The sequence below is a fragment of the Stomoxys calcitrans genome, chromosome 4 (assembly GCF_963082655.1).
Source record: "Stomoxys calcitrans chromosome 4, idStoCalc2.1, whole genome shotgun sequence".
In the NCBI taxonomy this organism is placed as follows: Eukaryota; Metazoa; Arthropoda; class Insecta; order Diptera; family Muscidae; genus Stomoxys; species Stomoxys calcitrans.
Genome location: NC_081555.1, coordinates 3,095,117 through 3,111,347, shown reverse-complemented (window position 1 = coordinate 3,111,347; position 16,231 = coordinate 3,095,117). Strand labels below are relative to the sequence as shown.

At 36.8% G+C, this 16,231-nt stretch overlaps 1 protein-coding gene and 1 long non-coding RNA gene across 4 annotated transcripts in view; one reads left to right on the top strand and one right to left on the bottom strand.

Annotated features, from left to right (window-relative positions):
* LOC106092674 (microtubule-associated protein futsch) overlaps positions 1-16,231 on the bottom strand; it is a 379,860-nt gene that overhangs the window by 181,600 nt on the left and 182,029 nt on the right. The window contains exon 1 of one of the 3 annotated variants that reach the window (XM_059366946.1): positions 11,053-11,938. The exons of 1 other annotated variant lie outside the window; for it this stretch is intronic. The gene's annotated coding sequence lies outside the window, so the exon portion shown is untranslated. Of the gene's footprint in view, positions 1-11,052; positions 11,939-16,231 lie in introns of those variants that run through there. One more of the 3 variants, XM_059366949.1, reaches the window with a different exon arrangement.
* The window catches only part of LOC131996848 (uncharacterized), a 334,069-nt gene that overhangs the window by 218,143 nt on the left and 99,695 nt on the right, over positions 1-16,231 (top strand). Inside the window, exon 5 of the long non-coding RNA XR_009398040.1 lies at positions 8,119-8,145. This is a non-coding gene — a long non-coding RNA (uncharacterized LOC131996848). The remainder of the gene's footprint in view (positions 1-8,118; positions 8,146-16,231) is intronic.

The following is a 16,231-nucleotide window of genomic DNA, read 5'->3' as shown; positions in this document are numbered from 1 at the left end:
TGTTTGAAATTTTTTTAAGATTCGATTAAAAAAAATTATTAAATCAATTAAATTTTTAATTAAAAGTAAAAAAATTTTCAATCACGATTGTGAATAGGAAAGAATTTTCAGATTCAATTAAAAGGTTAATTGAATCAATTAATGTTTTAACTGGAAATGGAAAAAATTTCAATCACGACTGTAATTGAAAAAAAATTCATACTCAATTAAAAAATGATTGAATCAATTAATTTATTAATTGAAAACCATTTTATTTTCAATTAGATTTTTATTTGAAAATTGTTTCAGTGTACCGTTAAGTTTGGTTTGGTGTCAGACGAAATCACGATCTAGAAAACCAGTCAATGCTATTAAAAGCAATACCTTTTCTGGTTAACTTAAAAAAAAAGGGAATTTTGTTTTTCCATTTTGTAATAGAAGCAGAATTTTTTTGTAAATATTTTTTTATAAAAAATGTGAAAATTTAGCTAGAAATTCGCTTGGTGTTAAAAGTTATGTCCGAAAAAGACTCCCTAATCCTTAAAATCAGAAATTAGTTTTACGACTAGTTGAAATAACTACCAGCGGTAAAACTTCATAATGCTCTGTTTTCTACACTTCCTTCCTATGACCATTTGTCAGCGTCTTTCAGTCCTTTCATAGATTTTATCCTTTGCATGCATTATGATTATTGCTGTGCCATTTGTTACCCACAAACATGTGTAGATGGGGTAGCTAACTGCCGCTCTGCAGTATGACTGCTGCCAAATAATCGGATACTCTTAATTCTTGTCCGCCCTTTTCTATAGTTCCACAGGGAAAACAGAGTCATAATCATGAAACAACCATCCCACCCCCACAGACTGGTCAAATCGAATTTAAAAACGGAACATTTCGTCGATATGCATTGTTAGTTAATAAAAGCATAGAGACATGGCAAAAAACTAGAAACAGAACGGAACGAAATGCAGTTCACTTAAGATTGATGACGTCATTTGGTACAAAGAATTATTTACTCCATAATAGGGGTTGTTCTCAATACCCAAAAGTGTGGAGTCCTTTTGACCTCCTGCTAGTTTGGCGGTCTGTTTAACGACAATGTCATTAAAAATATGGCTTTTGAATGCTTAATGAGTCTTAGGGGTGGCTTTTTTGTTTTGTTTGCTGCACATCCATTGTGGACTAGATTGAATTGAACGGTGGAGGTGGCATAATAAGTATGTACCCAAAGTGTGTTAAACATGTGGCAGAGCCATTAAACAATTAGGCTTTGTTTCAATGTTTTAAAAATGCTAGAAACAGACCTTTTGAGCAAAGCCGGCTTTTGTTGCATAATTCTAGGGGAGGCCGGGGAATGGACTATATAATGCCTTTAAAACAGGCATTTAAACTCGATATGATTTTATGGCTGAAGGTCATTCACAAAATAAACGATTTGCACACACCAAGACGCACCAACTCCACTTAAATCGAATATAGTTATTGCCTACTGTGGGAACTGGCCTCTCTTATGAATAGTTGTCCTACGCAATTGCTTTGTGAAGCACCGAAACGCATGGAAAAAACAAAGAAATCAGAAATCCTCTTCAAATACTTTGTTTTACTTCTCAAGTGCCCATGGGTACTGTTAAATGAATATAAACTGTTAGTGCCTACTTTTAGGGGCACAAGCATTCCACAGCATGAATAAAACAACAAATGGCGTCTGACAATATGACAAAAGCACAATAAGCACAAAAGTTTCTTGGGTATTATGACACTTAATCGGATAAATGCTAAGATGGTCTCTGCAATGGCATGGAATGAGTGTCAGGATGCCGCAAATCTAATCCCACGCACATATAAATATCTTTGGGTAAATGGTAATTTTAACAAGGGTTATTACTTAAACTTTACCATGCAACAATGGAAAAACGAAGTATTACCAAAAATATTTTGACATTAAACAAATGAGGGACACAATTCCCAGTTAAGCATTTCGCGAAATTGCAACGAAAAATTTGTAAGCTGTTCCTCCTTAACAAAATGCTTAGTTGTCCTAACTCTGCATGAAGGGTCTTCTTTGTTGAATTGTTCCATTAAATTTAATTTACTGCCGGAAACGGCAGCACACAGACAATCAAGAGTAAAACATTGCGAAAATCTTGGCAATATAAAGAACATACTTTAGAATATGTGCCTCGGAAAGAAAAGAAAATATTTTGGGCTCTCAAGGGAAGCCTAAAGATTACTCTCTTTTTTTATATAAATATGATAGCAAATTTAAGCAAATATGTAACCGCTGGTGTTGCAAACAAAGTAAAAGTTTGTTGATTAAAACTAGCAGAGATTGGCTAATATTGGGTAAATACTCCAAACCTACCCTACAATTATTCCAGGTCAATTTAGCTATATAAATGTAAATCCTGTGGGATCTTTATATGGAAGCTATATCTGTATCTGAACCATATCAACCGAATCTGTATCCATAGAATTCGTCTATGGGCCAAAATAGCAAGCTCTACAAAATTTTGTGACGATTCATTCAAACACTATATCCACATAAACACACAGACGGACATGACTTATTGATTCTGAGGCGACCGGTATACTTCTAGGTAGGTGATCCTTCTTAACGTTACAAACATATGTTGTGTAGGGTGGCCGCCAGGTAATTGACCTTTTAGAATACCAGCTTCATAATCCTCTCCCAAAATAGGTTTCATTTGAGTCTGATATTGTCTGTTTTGGATGATTTCTTCCCCAAGTTCTATGATTCGTTTTTGGGTTACTGTAAGGCCCAACACCAGCATTTGATTAAAACTATTTAAACAATGCGAGACATCGCATTGTAGAAAAATTTTGTAAAAAGGGGGTCCTACTCTTTTTCCCTAAATTTAAATGCGGAAGAAAAATGGGGTTCTTTTTTCATACCCACCGCCATAGGATGGGGGTATACTAATCTAGTCATTCCGTTTGTAACACATCGAAATATTGATCTGCGACCCCATATTGTGGATTGTCTCGACATTCTAAATCGATCTAGCCATGTCCGTCCGTAAGTCCGTCTGTCGAAATCACGAGTCGAACGCGTAAAGCTACGCTCTTAATTTTGCACAGATACCTCTTATTAATGTAGGTCGTTGCGGATTGCAAATGAGCCATATAAACCGATCCCCGTATTTTACTTCTTGATCCCCTGAAAGCCGCAATTTTTGTCCGATTTGTCTGAAATTTGGAGCAAAGACTTGTGTTATGACTTCCAACGTCCATGTAGTATGATACGAATCGGTCTATAAACAGATATAGCGCCTTTATAAACCGATCCCTGGATTTGAATTTTTCAACCCCTAGAAGCCTAAATTTTCATCTGATTTGGCTGAAATTTTGGACAAAGCTTGTATTGTGACTTTCAACATCCATGCCAAGTATGATCCGAATCGGTCTACAAACAGATATAGCTCCCATATAAACCAATCCCTGGATTTGACTTCTTCAGCGCTTAGAACCTACGTTTTCACCTGATTTGGTTGAAATTTGGCCCGAAATCCTATCTTATGACTTACAACATCAGTGCCAAGTTGTATCCGAATCGGTCAATATGGTGATGTAGGTATCGGTGCCTAGTTACCCCGATATGACTTCTGGAGACCAAATTAATTCAAATACAAACTCAGTTAATAGGGGTACGTTTTTAGCATAAGCCATTGGGTACCCACTACCCAAGATTTTTATTGTTAATTTTTCGTCAAAGTTTTCTTTAAAATGTTTTGCCAAATTTTTTTTGTAAAACTTTTTTTTTGCAGATTTGGTTAAGCAACTAAAAATAAATCCTGTGTATAACAATCCAAATCATGAAAGTCGAACTGATAATGCGTTTGGAAATTGCAAAATACGAAGCCAGTAGAGGTATTCTAGAACTCAAGCGGATTTTTTTGTAGGGAACTTTTGTGACTCCCCACCAAAAATTTTGGTTTGAAAATTTGGCAGCCCGAACAATTTTTCAAATGGCCTTACCACAAAGCGCCCGCTCTACCAAGGACCATCAGTTCTCAATTTTTACTAGTTTTTTTTCAGCTCACATTAAGATAACGCAACAGTGGAATATGCGTTGTCATTGTGTGATCACCTGTAGACAGTTTCGAACGTTTCGTTTACAAATTCTGTTGTTGATTCATCAACATTTGTGGTTGATACGATGAAATCTGTATCTTGAATCACTTTTATGTGACCGATGGGGTCATCCTTACAAAGCTGTGGTTGATTTTTTCTATGGGTATGGAGAATTATATCGTTTCCTGAGTTTGATCTATTCCTTTTTGTGGATCTTTGTAAGGAAATCCCATGAGGTACACGATAACTTTCGAGGGAGTAAAGTTAGGCACTTGTAATTTTGCACAAATATTTCTTATTAGTGTAGGTCGAATAGATATGGCACACTAATAACAAGAGAACACATGCTGCTCGCCTATGCCGACGACATCGATATCATAGGTCGGTCACCGGAAGTAGTAACTGCTGCCTTTGAAAGAATCGAAAGAGAGTCAGTGAAAATGGGTCTGGCTGTAAATGGAGATAAGACGAAATGGATGGTTTCAGCTCCCAAAAAGCCTTGCACAACCGAGCAGATAAAGAAAATGGAGAAAGTTGGGAACCACAGTCAGTAACTTTATCTACTTCGGCACCGCCCTAACCGAAACGAATGACACCAGTTTTGAGATTAAGCGAAGAATAATACTGGCAAACAGATGCTACTTTGGACTAAGTAAGCAGTTTAGAAACAAGACCACCTCTCGACAGACGAAGATTACACTATACAATACACTGATACTACCTGTGCTGTTATATGGTTCTGAAGCATGGTTACTTGTGAAAGCAGATGAGGCAGTGCTTGGAGTATTTGAGAGAAAGATTCGTCGTAAAATGTATGGACCAGTTTGCGTTAACGGAGAATATACGCGACATATGAACTACGAGCTATATGAGCTGTTTGACGACGATAGCATAGATACACGCATCAAAATACAACGGCTGCGTTGGCTAGGTCATGTTTTCAGAATGGATGAAGAAGCTCCAGCAAAGAAGTCTTTTGAAGGCAAACACGGTGGTACACGCAAACCGGGAAGACCAAAAACCCAATGGAAAGATCAAGTTGTGGGAGACACCTCGAAACTTGGTGTCAGAGATTTTAGAATGAGCGCAGAAGATTGAGGCGCTTGGAACGCTATTCTACGAAATTTTGCATATGTCGTTTTGGTATGACTTCCAACAACCATGCCAAGTACGGTGTAAATCGGTTTATTACCTGATATGGCTGCCATATAAAACGATCTCCCGATTTGACTTTTGAGCCTCTGGAGGGTGCTATTATTACCCGATTTGCCTGAAAATTTGGAGGTGGTGCTTTTCTATGACATCTAATAGCCATGACAAGTACAGTCCACATCAGTCAATAAATTGATATAGCTCATATATATATTTGAAAGTCATTCAAAGAACTTGAGAAATGATGGAGGGTATATAAGAATCGGCCTGGCCGAACTAAGCACGCTTTTACTTGTTAGAGAAATTTTTGAATTCTTTAATCTTGCCTTCAATAAAAGAATTTGGTTTTTTTCCTACTAAATCATTTGCCGACGGTATAGATTGTTTTTTTTATAACACAGCAAGGGACTGTAGTCAAAAATGAGGGCCGCATACCAATATTTTGTTTACATATATGACACCGCATAGTTTTCTATTTAATTTTTTTATTATTTCAAAATTTCAAAAAAAAAAAAAACAAAGAAAGAAGAAAATAATAGAAATTAATTTTCTATATAAAAATATTGCACACGGCCTAATTTTTTTAATTGCCCTAAAGTCAAGTCGCTGCTATTTATCCCAACCAAAATAATTTATTAATTTTCACACTTTATAATTTCTCACCAATAAAAAGTCATGTAGTTGATAATAACTCTCACCACATAAGCCGGTACTTCAAGATTCTTCTCTCTTTTTTCATGACAATCTTGGGATTTTCTTTAATTTTTCCATCCATCTTTATTGCAGCTGACAACAACAATGCCGGCATTTTTTCCAAAAGGTCCGTCCCACTTTTTGTTTCAGAGAGAGAGAGAGTGGACAAGAGCTAAATGGCATGAGAGAGTAAACGTTAAAGAGAGAAAACTATATCCTTTAAAATTTTCCTCAACAATGTCTTCTTCTCCGTCCCTTAGGCTATGAGAAAAATCATTTTCCTGTATACAGCTGTTTAAAAGAAACCCAACAGCTGTTTGATTTCTCAATTACCAAAACAGTTTTCTCATTATCACAAGCATTTTCTATGCACTCTGACTACTAACACTACTGCTTTCGCTCTCTCTCTCTCTCTCTCTCTCTCTCTCTCTCTCTTTCAATCTCTGTATATGTCATAACCCTCCAAACATTTTCTATCGTGCGAGTCACTAAATCTGCACTCAAGGAAGTTGAAAACAATCTCAGGCGATATCATTTTTTACTCTAATTAGTGTCTCGGTACGGGAGAAAACGTGCCACTTGGCGATATATACCCATGAGTGACTAAATAGGGACTAAAAAAAGTGTAAAATTCGATTATCAACGTCATTTATAAAAATAAATTTTTATTTGCCAAATGTTTTTTTTTACCTTTTAGAGTGAGGCTAATTTTTATTTCTCTTTCTAATTTATTTCTTTTCCAAATCAAGATTATTAATCGAAGATTTTATTTGCAATGATTTTCCCTGACTGGGATTTGAACAGCCAACCTTACGATTGTGAGGCGTATGCTATCCCTCTGTGCTACCGGCCTTTCTTCATTACAGAAGGCTAAGTTAACATACATTCTCTTGTTTGGGGTTTTTTGAGTTAGCGTCCAAAACAACAACAAAAAATCTATTTTTAAATTTGTTGCAATAACAGTTGATTATGAGAAACTAATTAGCGAAACATGAATGATAGAATTCCGACAGTAATGTATTTTGTTGTTGTAAATCTTGAGATCTCTACAAACTATCATACAAAAGGACCTAAAAAGTGACTATTCTGGGAGGGAGTGAGAAAGTCACTTCCAAATGTTTGGAGGGAACCACTGACAACTTTGCAAGTCATCATTGGTACCCAGTATGGGTATGCTGTGCTCTATGCTTTGCCTGTGTGTACACTTGGATGAAGGGGAGAGGAAAGAAAAACTCACATAAAAAACCATGACCATCTGATTTTTGTTGTAGTTATTGATTTTTCACATGTGCTTGTTATTGTTGCTGCTGCTGTTGCTGATGTTGTTGTTGTTGTTGTTTTAACAAAAACAGCTGTTTTCAACTGTTTGTATAACACAACAGAGCAGAGAGCAAGGATTTTGTTTTTTTTTTCATACAACAAACACATGCAAACACCTGCTAGCAGCAATACCATCAGCAGGAATTACTGCAACAACAAAAAATAAAAAAAATAGCAGACGAGCGAAAGCTTGTTGTCTCCATCATATGGAGAATTGAGGATTTTTTCGCCTAGGCATGAGGTAGTTGGGGTGGTCTTGTGGGCTGCCCTATACCGTATATGCTACAAAAAAAGCCGCATTTGTTAATTCTGAATTTTAACGATGACGACAGCGGCTGTGTCTGCAAGTTGTAGGTTAGGAGTGTTTTTGGAGTACCGAATATGAAGAGAAACTCCCATATTACAGAATAAAGCGAGGACCCAAAAGGGAAATTGAACAATAGAATGTAATACCATTGAGAGTGCAAAGGAAAATGGGTTGGAAATGTCAAAAACGAGGAAACAGCGGCAGAGGAAATGAAAGAAATAAAATTCGATTTTTCACAAGTGTTCTTCTGCATTTTACCCAATTACCCATGCTGTCTTGTTTTTTTTTTGGTATTTTTGCTAATGAGGTGAAAGGTATAGGCTATTACTTTGGTTTTTATCGGAAACGAACTGTATTTAAAAGTTTTTCTCGCCAACAAGACTGAAAATAATTTCATCAGCTTTTTACGAAAATCTAACCCTATAGTCGGCAAATTGCGAATTACTTCTTGTTCTGGAAGCTAAATTTGTAATGAAAGTTGAATGAATAAAATTAGTAAAAATAAGTTTTTCATATATTTGATCTCTTTTCATGACCAGAAACTAACTCCAATAATTTTCTGTTTTTTTCTACAGTCTTTACAATGTCCAATTACGCTGTAGGTAAGTCAACATATTTTATTCATTATATTTAGACATTAAGTTTTGTAATGCATCGGCCCTATAAGGTATGCCCATATGGTGAGCGTCAAAGTGCACAAATGCCATACTTTCACAGATGGATTTATATGCGAGCTGCATCAGTCTATAGACCGATTGAGACCATAATGAACACGTATGTTAATGGTCATGAGAGGATCCGTCGTACAAAATTACAGGCAAATCGGATAGGAATTGCGCCCTCTAGAAGCTTAAGAAGTTAAGACCCAAGATCGGCTTATATGGCTGCTATACCATGTTATTGACCGATTTGAACCATACGTAGCACAGTTGTTAGAAGTCATAGCGAAATACGTCGTGCAAAATTTCATTCCAATCGGGTGAGAATTGCGCCTTCTAGAGACTTAAGAAGATAAGACACAAGATCGGTTTATATGGCAGCTATATCAAAACATGGACCGATATGGCCCATTTACAATCCCAACCGACCTACACTAATAAGAAGTATTGTTGCAAAATTTCTAGCGGCTAGCTTTACTCCTTCGAAAGTTTGCGTGCTTTCGACAGACAGACGGACGGAAGGACAGACGGACGGACATGGCTAGATCGACTTAAAATACCATGACGATCAAGAATATATATACTTTATGGGGTCTCAGACACATATTTCGATGAGTTACAAACATAATGACGAAATTAGAATACCCTATCCTATGGTGGAGGGTATAAAAAATATATCAAAACATAGACAATGTTGGTCATGGATATCGCTTGTTTTCAAAATCGAATAATAAATGCGCCCTTTATGAGCCTAAGTACTTAAATCGGAAGATCGGTATATATGGCAGCTATATCCAAATATAGTCCATACCCGGCTAACTCGGGCCATACTCGGCTAACATACATGCTAACCTCTGCGCTGTGTTAGGACACCTAACACAACTCGTAGTCCCAAATATCAACATATCAATGAGTGCTGTCCAATTCAAATTTTTAAGCTCACTGATAAGGGTCCTCCTTTTTATTGCCGAGTCCGAACGGCGTGCCACTGAAAATTTTTTTCTGATGTTCTCGGTTGGATTCGAACGACATTGGATGAGACAATTGAGAACTGAGTAAAACAGATAGCAAGACACCAAGACAACGAGTTGAGTGAATGCAAAACAAGAGCCCTTCGGCCTTTGGCAAAAAGAAAGATTAATTCAGATTTCAGTGAGCGCACGTTGTACAATGCATGTATTCGAGTACATTTTGCTTCAGATAAAGTATTTTTCTTGTCGTCAGCTTGCGTGGTGCGAAATTCGTACGAAGGTAACCTGGTTGATTTGACAAAAGCATGGGTAAACACACACATGCCTATTTTTTTTATATGAGAAAACAGTTTGCGAACGATTTGTGTGATCAGTTCATCTTTTGAAAATGACAGCGAGACGCTTTCATATGACTCAATGTACAGCGAGGAATTTCTCATATCTCATTGTAGCGGCGATGAATTCGAGATAAAAATACTCCCCAGCACTGAATGGTGTTTGTTTCTCAAAATTATCTACTCAACACCATCCGCACAACTTTGCACTTAAATTATATAAAAAACATCCGATTTAAACTGGATAGAACCAAAATGAAACAGCAGATAAGGTGGTTTCCTCCTCCTAATGCTGACACATATTGTGAGGTACTATGCTATGTAATAACTTCTCTCCAAAGAGGTGTCGCACTGCGGCACAACGTTCTGATTCGGCTATAAAAAGGAGGCCCGTTATCATTGAGTTTAAACTTGAATCGAACCGGACTCATTGATATGTGAGTGGAATATTCATGGGCAAAATTAGCATTTTGCTGCTTCTTGAATACAGGACTCTGATTCGAAGCTAAGAAAGAGATGCCTCTGATTCCCTTGCTGATCTTATATCGTCCTCGACTATCAACTGGCTTTTAAGTCCCTCCTCGAGAGATCTCAATATATAACCAATAAAACCGTGCTAACCAGTAAACCGCCAAATCAGGCAACAATTAAAGGTTTCAGAAGGTAAATCGGGGGATCGGTTTATATGGGAGCTATAACAGGTATAAACCGAGTTGGACCATACTTGGCACGGTAGTCTTTATAGAACCCTACGTGCAAAACTTCAGCCCAATCGGAAAACATTTGCGGCTTCCAGGGGCTTAAGATCGGTTTATAGGGGAGCTTTATCAGTTAGTGAACTGATTCGAACCACACTTGGCACAATCATTTCAGATAAATCGGATTATAATTGCATACTCTAGGCGCTCAAGAAGTCATGTCGAAGGACCACTTTATATGGGAGCTATATCCATATCTGAACCGATATGGGCAATTTGGAATCCCCAACGACCTACATCAATAAGAAGTATCTGTGCAACATTTCGAGAGGTTAGCTTCTCGCTTTCGACCTCAACCGTGATTTCCGCGGACGGACATGTCTAGATCGATTACGAATGTCAAGACGATCAAGAATATATTTTATAGGGTCACAGATCAATGTTTCGAGGGTTTACAAACGGAATGACTAGATTAGTATACCCCCATCCTATGGAGGTTTAGGCCTGCGTTTATAAATATTCAATCAGCCTTTGCTGGCTGCAAAATCCAGAATTGAACCCTTAACAATAAAATTTTCCAAATCCAGCTGAAGTCAATAAGGTAGCTCAACAATGGTTTCGACTTATACCTTCTCTTAAAGTCGGGTAGTCGATTGCTACACCCCAAGACAATAGCACTGCGAACATGGCTAAAGAAAAGAACATGGAGCAATCGTTTTTCTTTTTTTTCTACACCACAGAAGAGCAATCATTTTCTTGGGATTATGTTTAAAGTGTTCGGGATTAAGGTACATATGACATATTTATTGTTCATTTGTTGTTGTTGTTGGTTTTTTTTCTCATTACCTTTGTTGTTATAAGCTGATTACTTTGTCTCTATTTGGTATGTATGTATATTATTTAAAGATTTCTATGCTGTTATTTAATTTTTTAATATTTATTTTATCGAAAAAATCGCAAAATTGTCTTACAATGGATGGAGAAGAAAAAGCGTTGAATTTTCACGTTTTAGTGTTTTTTGCTGCTGCTGCTGCTGCTAATTTTTACGTATATATAACTTTTAGCTTTGAAGCGTTTTTCAGGCAATTTTTGTTAATTATTTGTTGTTGCTTTTTGTTTTACTCAATTATCACTTAAGCACTAACACAAAAATGGACTTTTGGTTTTGTTTTATATGGTATTCTAGAGTTAATCTGGGTTTTTTGTTTTATTTCAAGATGATTTATTTTTTTTTTTTTTGGTTTTCTTAATTTTTTCTCTTTGGGTGTTTCGCAATAATTTTCTTTGGTATGTGTTTTATAAAGTCTTGAAAACTTTTATAATTTTTCCTTTTGGTGATTTATGTTGACCAGAACAAACGCATAAATAATTTTTGTGACGAAACCGAAATAAACTTTAGACGGATATTGATTTTTTCATGTGCAAATCTTTGAAGAACTCTAGAGGAGACGTTTTTTTTTCCTTGGCAGGGCTGTTTTTCACTTCGTCCTTTTTTGGCGTTTTGCCCTGTTTTTCCTGCGGCTGTGGTAATAATTTATCAGTCTTTTTCCAAAGGAAATTGTCTGAATTTGGCTGGGAATTGCGACAACAAATTTCACAAGATTTTTAACATATTTTTTTCTCTTAGCACAGACACACTGATTTTCTTCTATGCCCTTTCCACTGATTTATTTGCTTTTTTCCTTTAACCGGCTTTATATTGATTTAATTGTTGTTATTTTTGGGTTCTGCCTTTTTAAGCTCACAGTTCGCTTAATACTGAAACGGTTGCTATAGCTTTTGGCAGTTGTACTACCAGGTCGAAGCTTTTTTTATTTTGCTAACCGCCTTTTCCCTTTTCCCTGTTTCGGTATTTCTTCTTTTGCATGCAACCTTCTCCGGCCTCTCCATCATCTGTGTGCGTAAGTGTGTGTAAGTGTGGGAAGGGGGTTGGCCATTACTTTCTTCCAAGGGGAAGGTTGAAGAGAATATTGTATTACAACATTGTTGGTTTTTCTTTCTATAAGTTGCTTTTATCCATCCATCTATCTCCCATACATCCACAATTTTTTTATTACATTTCTGCAGTGCTCTTACTCAACATGTGATACTTTTTAGAGGTCTTCTTCTTCTTCCGCTTCAACAAGATGATGTAGTGCGCAAACTCTTCACTTCTGTGTGGGTTCCTTTTGATGATTTGCCTCTTTCCGTGTCATTCGTCGACAATCATTTGTTGGATCAGCTGTTGTGTTGAGAAAATCAGCTGTTTTGCTTTAAGTGCAGGAATTTCTTAACGGATGGATTATTGAATCATGAAAAAAAAATTCTATATAATATTTGTCCTTATAATATATGTTAAAAGGATAGTAAAAAATTTTAAAAGCATGGGACATTTGTTAATGCCACTGTATTTATCCGAGTTATGAGAAGTGCTATATCGTAAGTGGCGCCCAACGTAAAAGTAACCTTAACGGTATCGATTCTGGAAGACTCTGTAAAAAGAAATACTAAAAAACATTCACATTGACATCGCAGACTCTTTAAAACTGCAATTTTGTCTTTTAACATTCTGAAAGCTTAAAAATTTGCAGAAATCAGCCTAGGAACTATTCTAAACTCGGCCTTAATCTTAGAATGGGTGAACATTTTTCTCATTCAATGGCTCAAACGAGGCAGAAGATGTACCAGAACCGAAATTATAGATTTTTACACACCAGCGCGCCGTAGGCTAGCGCCAAGGTTAACATGTTCGGCTATAACGATTTAAATCCTGTTGGGAACATTAGCGGTGGGTATCCCCTCCTGGTCTTGTGGACGCCACCTCAAAAGTCCACCTACTGTTCAATAGTCAACCAGATCCAAAGGATGGCTTGTTTGTTCGTCACAGCCGCACTGAGGACGACATCATCTGATGTACTGAATTTAATGCAACATGTAATGGCTCTGGACATTGTGGATGGACAAATTGCTGTGACCACTGCCGTGAGGCTAAGGGAGCTTTCTCTATGTTCATGTGACGGCTACGGACACTGTGTTATCCTTGATGCAATGTCCAATATTCCAGGCTGTGTGGATTTGTGGATTATACCCTACCTGAGCCGCTTTTTGATAAATAATACAAATGCAAATTCCATTGCACTTCCAATACAAATTGCAAATTCCATACAAATGAACATTCCATTAAGGAACTGGGGCAAACTTCTCACAAATCAATGAGTGCTGTGCGATTCAATACTAAGCTCAATGATAAGGGACCTCCTTTTTATAACCGAGTCCGAACGACGTGGCGAAGAGCGACACCTTTTGACATATAGTACTGTACCACTATTCCTTATAGAACCGATTGGAACTACGACGTCCCTGGTAATAGCAGTTTCACAAACTTCTATTTGGATGGTTACAAAGTAGACGAACAGGTGGGCTTTAGGGATCTAGAACTGGTCATATCGAAAAGGTTACCCGACAACTGCAGTTTGTATCAAGCGGATATCCTTGCAATTAAGGAAGTGGTGGAATGGCTAAGATATCTTCTCAGACAGCCAGACAGCCATTAAATCCCTGAAAAAAGTATTTTTGAACACAAAAATACTTTCTTCCCTCGACTATCGCAGATCTCTCAACAAGGTGGCTGAACAGTTCAAAATTCGGCTGTTCTGGGAGCCGGGCCACAGAGATATCCCAGGGAATTGTAAAGCGGATGAGCTTGCGAGATTAGGAACTACCCTACACATTCCAGGGATACTGGAATCTGTGGGTATGCCTCTAGCGACATGTAAACTAAGTTTTCAGGACCAGGCCCGAAGGACAACGAATGATAGATGGTCACAAAGATGAGGCTGTGAGGATTCCAAAACTATGTGGCCTTATCTAGACTTGACGAGGTCTACCGTTTTGTTTTCACTGGCCAGAACAGACATCTTAGTCATTGTCTCCATTATGACAGGTCACTGTCTGATTGGAAAATATGCTGACAGACTGAAGTTTGCAAATAGCGACTTTTGCAGAAGCTGTGAGGACATCGAAGAAGAGGAGACTATAGAACACCTTATGTGTATGTGTCCCACATTGGCAGTCAAAAGGGGTTCCACTTTAGGTTCTCAATTTTGTGAGAACCTGTCTGATTTAGCGGATGTGAATATTCGCAAGTTGTGGGGCTTTTTAAAGCGATCTGGATGGTTCAATGGTAGAAACTAGAAGGCATCTTTCTTCTTCTGTTCCTGTGGTATCACAATGGACGAAAACGTCTAAGTGAACCTAAACTAGCCTATACCCTCCTAGTGCTAGTGACATTTGTTAAGTACTATGCTATGTAACAACTTCTCTTTTACAGGAGTTGCCCAGTGTTGCCTCTTAGTGTTGGTTAGAATTAACATGAAGCTCTAAAATTATTATATATATTAACATAAAGCTCTAAAATTATGCACAGAGGTATATTTGAGTGTAATATAGACAAAAGTGGAGTATGATCCAAATCAATCTCCCGATTAATCTTCTTGAGCCTCCTGAGATCGCAATTACTACCCGATTTGCCTAAAATTTTGCATGATCACGTCTATTGAAAGTCTCAACCACTACCACAAGTATGGACCCAATCGGTCTATATGCTGATATAGATTTAACATCTTGAGGCTCCAGAGGATAATTAACAGTAAATGATATAAATGAAATGTATCCTTCTAGATTGTTTAGTTTTTTCAATTCAGCGGCCAACATGGATAGCCAACGGAAAATATATGTGGTTTAGAAGTAAAACAAAAATTCTAAAATATCAGATTAAATATTGTTTCGACACAGCAAAGATAACACCGTACATAAATGAGTTTTGTAATAAGCGCCCAACATAGTGAAGTAGTTAAAACCTTCTTTTTTGCAGAATTTTATTTTATGTTTTATAAGCTTTAAATTTTTTATATATCTAAAATCTTCCCAGTCCATATCTTTGCATTAAGATCACAAAATACAAAATCCATTACAAACTTACAAGTTGTTACTGCATTCTTTTTGCTTTATTCGCGTTTATTTTTTTTTTTCATTTTGAAAGCAGGGCATCATAGTGCCATTACCAAAAAAGAAACCACAATACTGTATAAAGGCACTTTTGAGAAGGATGATACTTTCAATTCTTCTACAGAAAGAGAAGAAAAAACGGTCTTAAGATGTTCTCCACAGCAATGCTTAAAGGACTTGTCTTTTTTTCTGCTTTTCCCATCGTTCAGCTCACTCTTATTGTATTTATTCAATGACATTTTCTATATTCGTCAATGTTGTTGATAATTTGCAGAGATATACAATACGACGTATACACCATTCGGGTAAGCGCAGAGCAAAGAGAATTTTCTGAAGGGAAGCAACTCACTCGAATGATTTGTAAAATAAAACACATTTAAGTGCACTTCAAGGAAGATTAAATGGAAAAGCTGCTCTTCTTGTTCAGTACCAGCAGCAATGAACATAAAATCCTAGTGTATGTCTATGCATGTATGTATATGCGAATGTGTTAATACTAAGGATATTTAGAAGATTGTAATAGGATTTTCTATATAAGTAAGCATGATGTCGTAAATAATGAAAACCAATTTTTGTCTCTTTTAAAAATGATATAAGAAATCAGTAGGGTTCAAACAAGAAATATGACTTTTAAATTCAAATACCTCCCTTACGAAAATTTCCGTTAATTTCTTTAACTTTAGTAGTATTAATTTGAAGATGTTAAGCAGCTTGTTGCTTTAATACCTTTAACTTGAGAGTTTTATCATTTAATTTACTTCTGTTTGTTTTTCTTCTCTTCCACCTGCGTTTCCAAAACCACAAATGTACTTCGTTTTATTGACTTCTAATATCATTATTGCCCCATGCCATTCTTCTGTCTAAGTAATCCCCAAAGTATACCACAGACTTTCTGCAGTCGATGCTCATTTATGTACATTCAACATGTGCTTTAATGATTTGTTATTAAGCTTAATGTATGCTATTAATTTTTAGAATTACACAGCTACCTGAAAGTATGCTTCAATATGTGCATTTAAGAATGTGCGTGTTGGCAAGT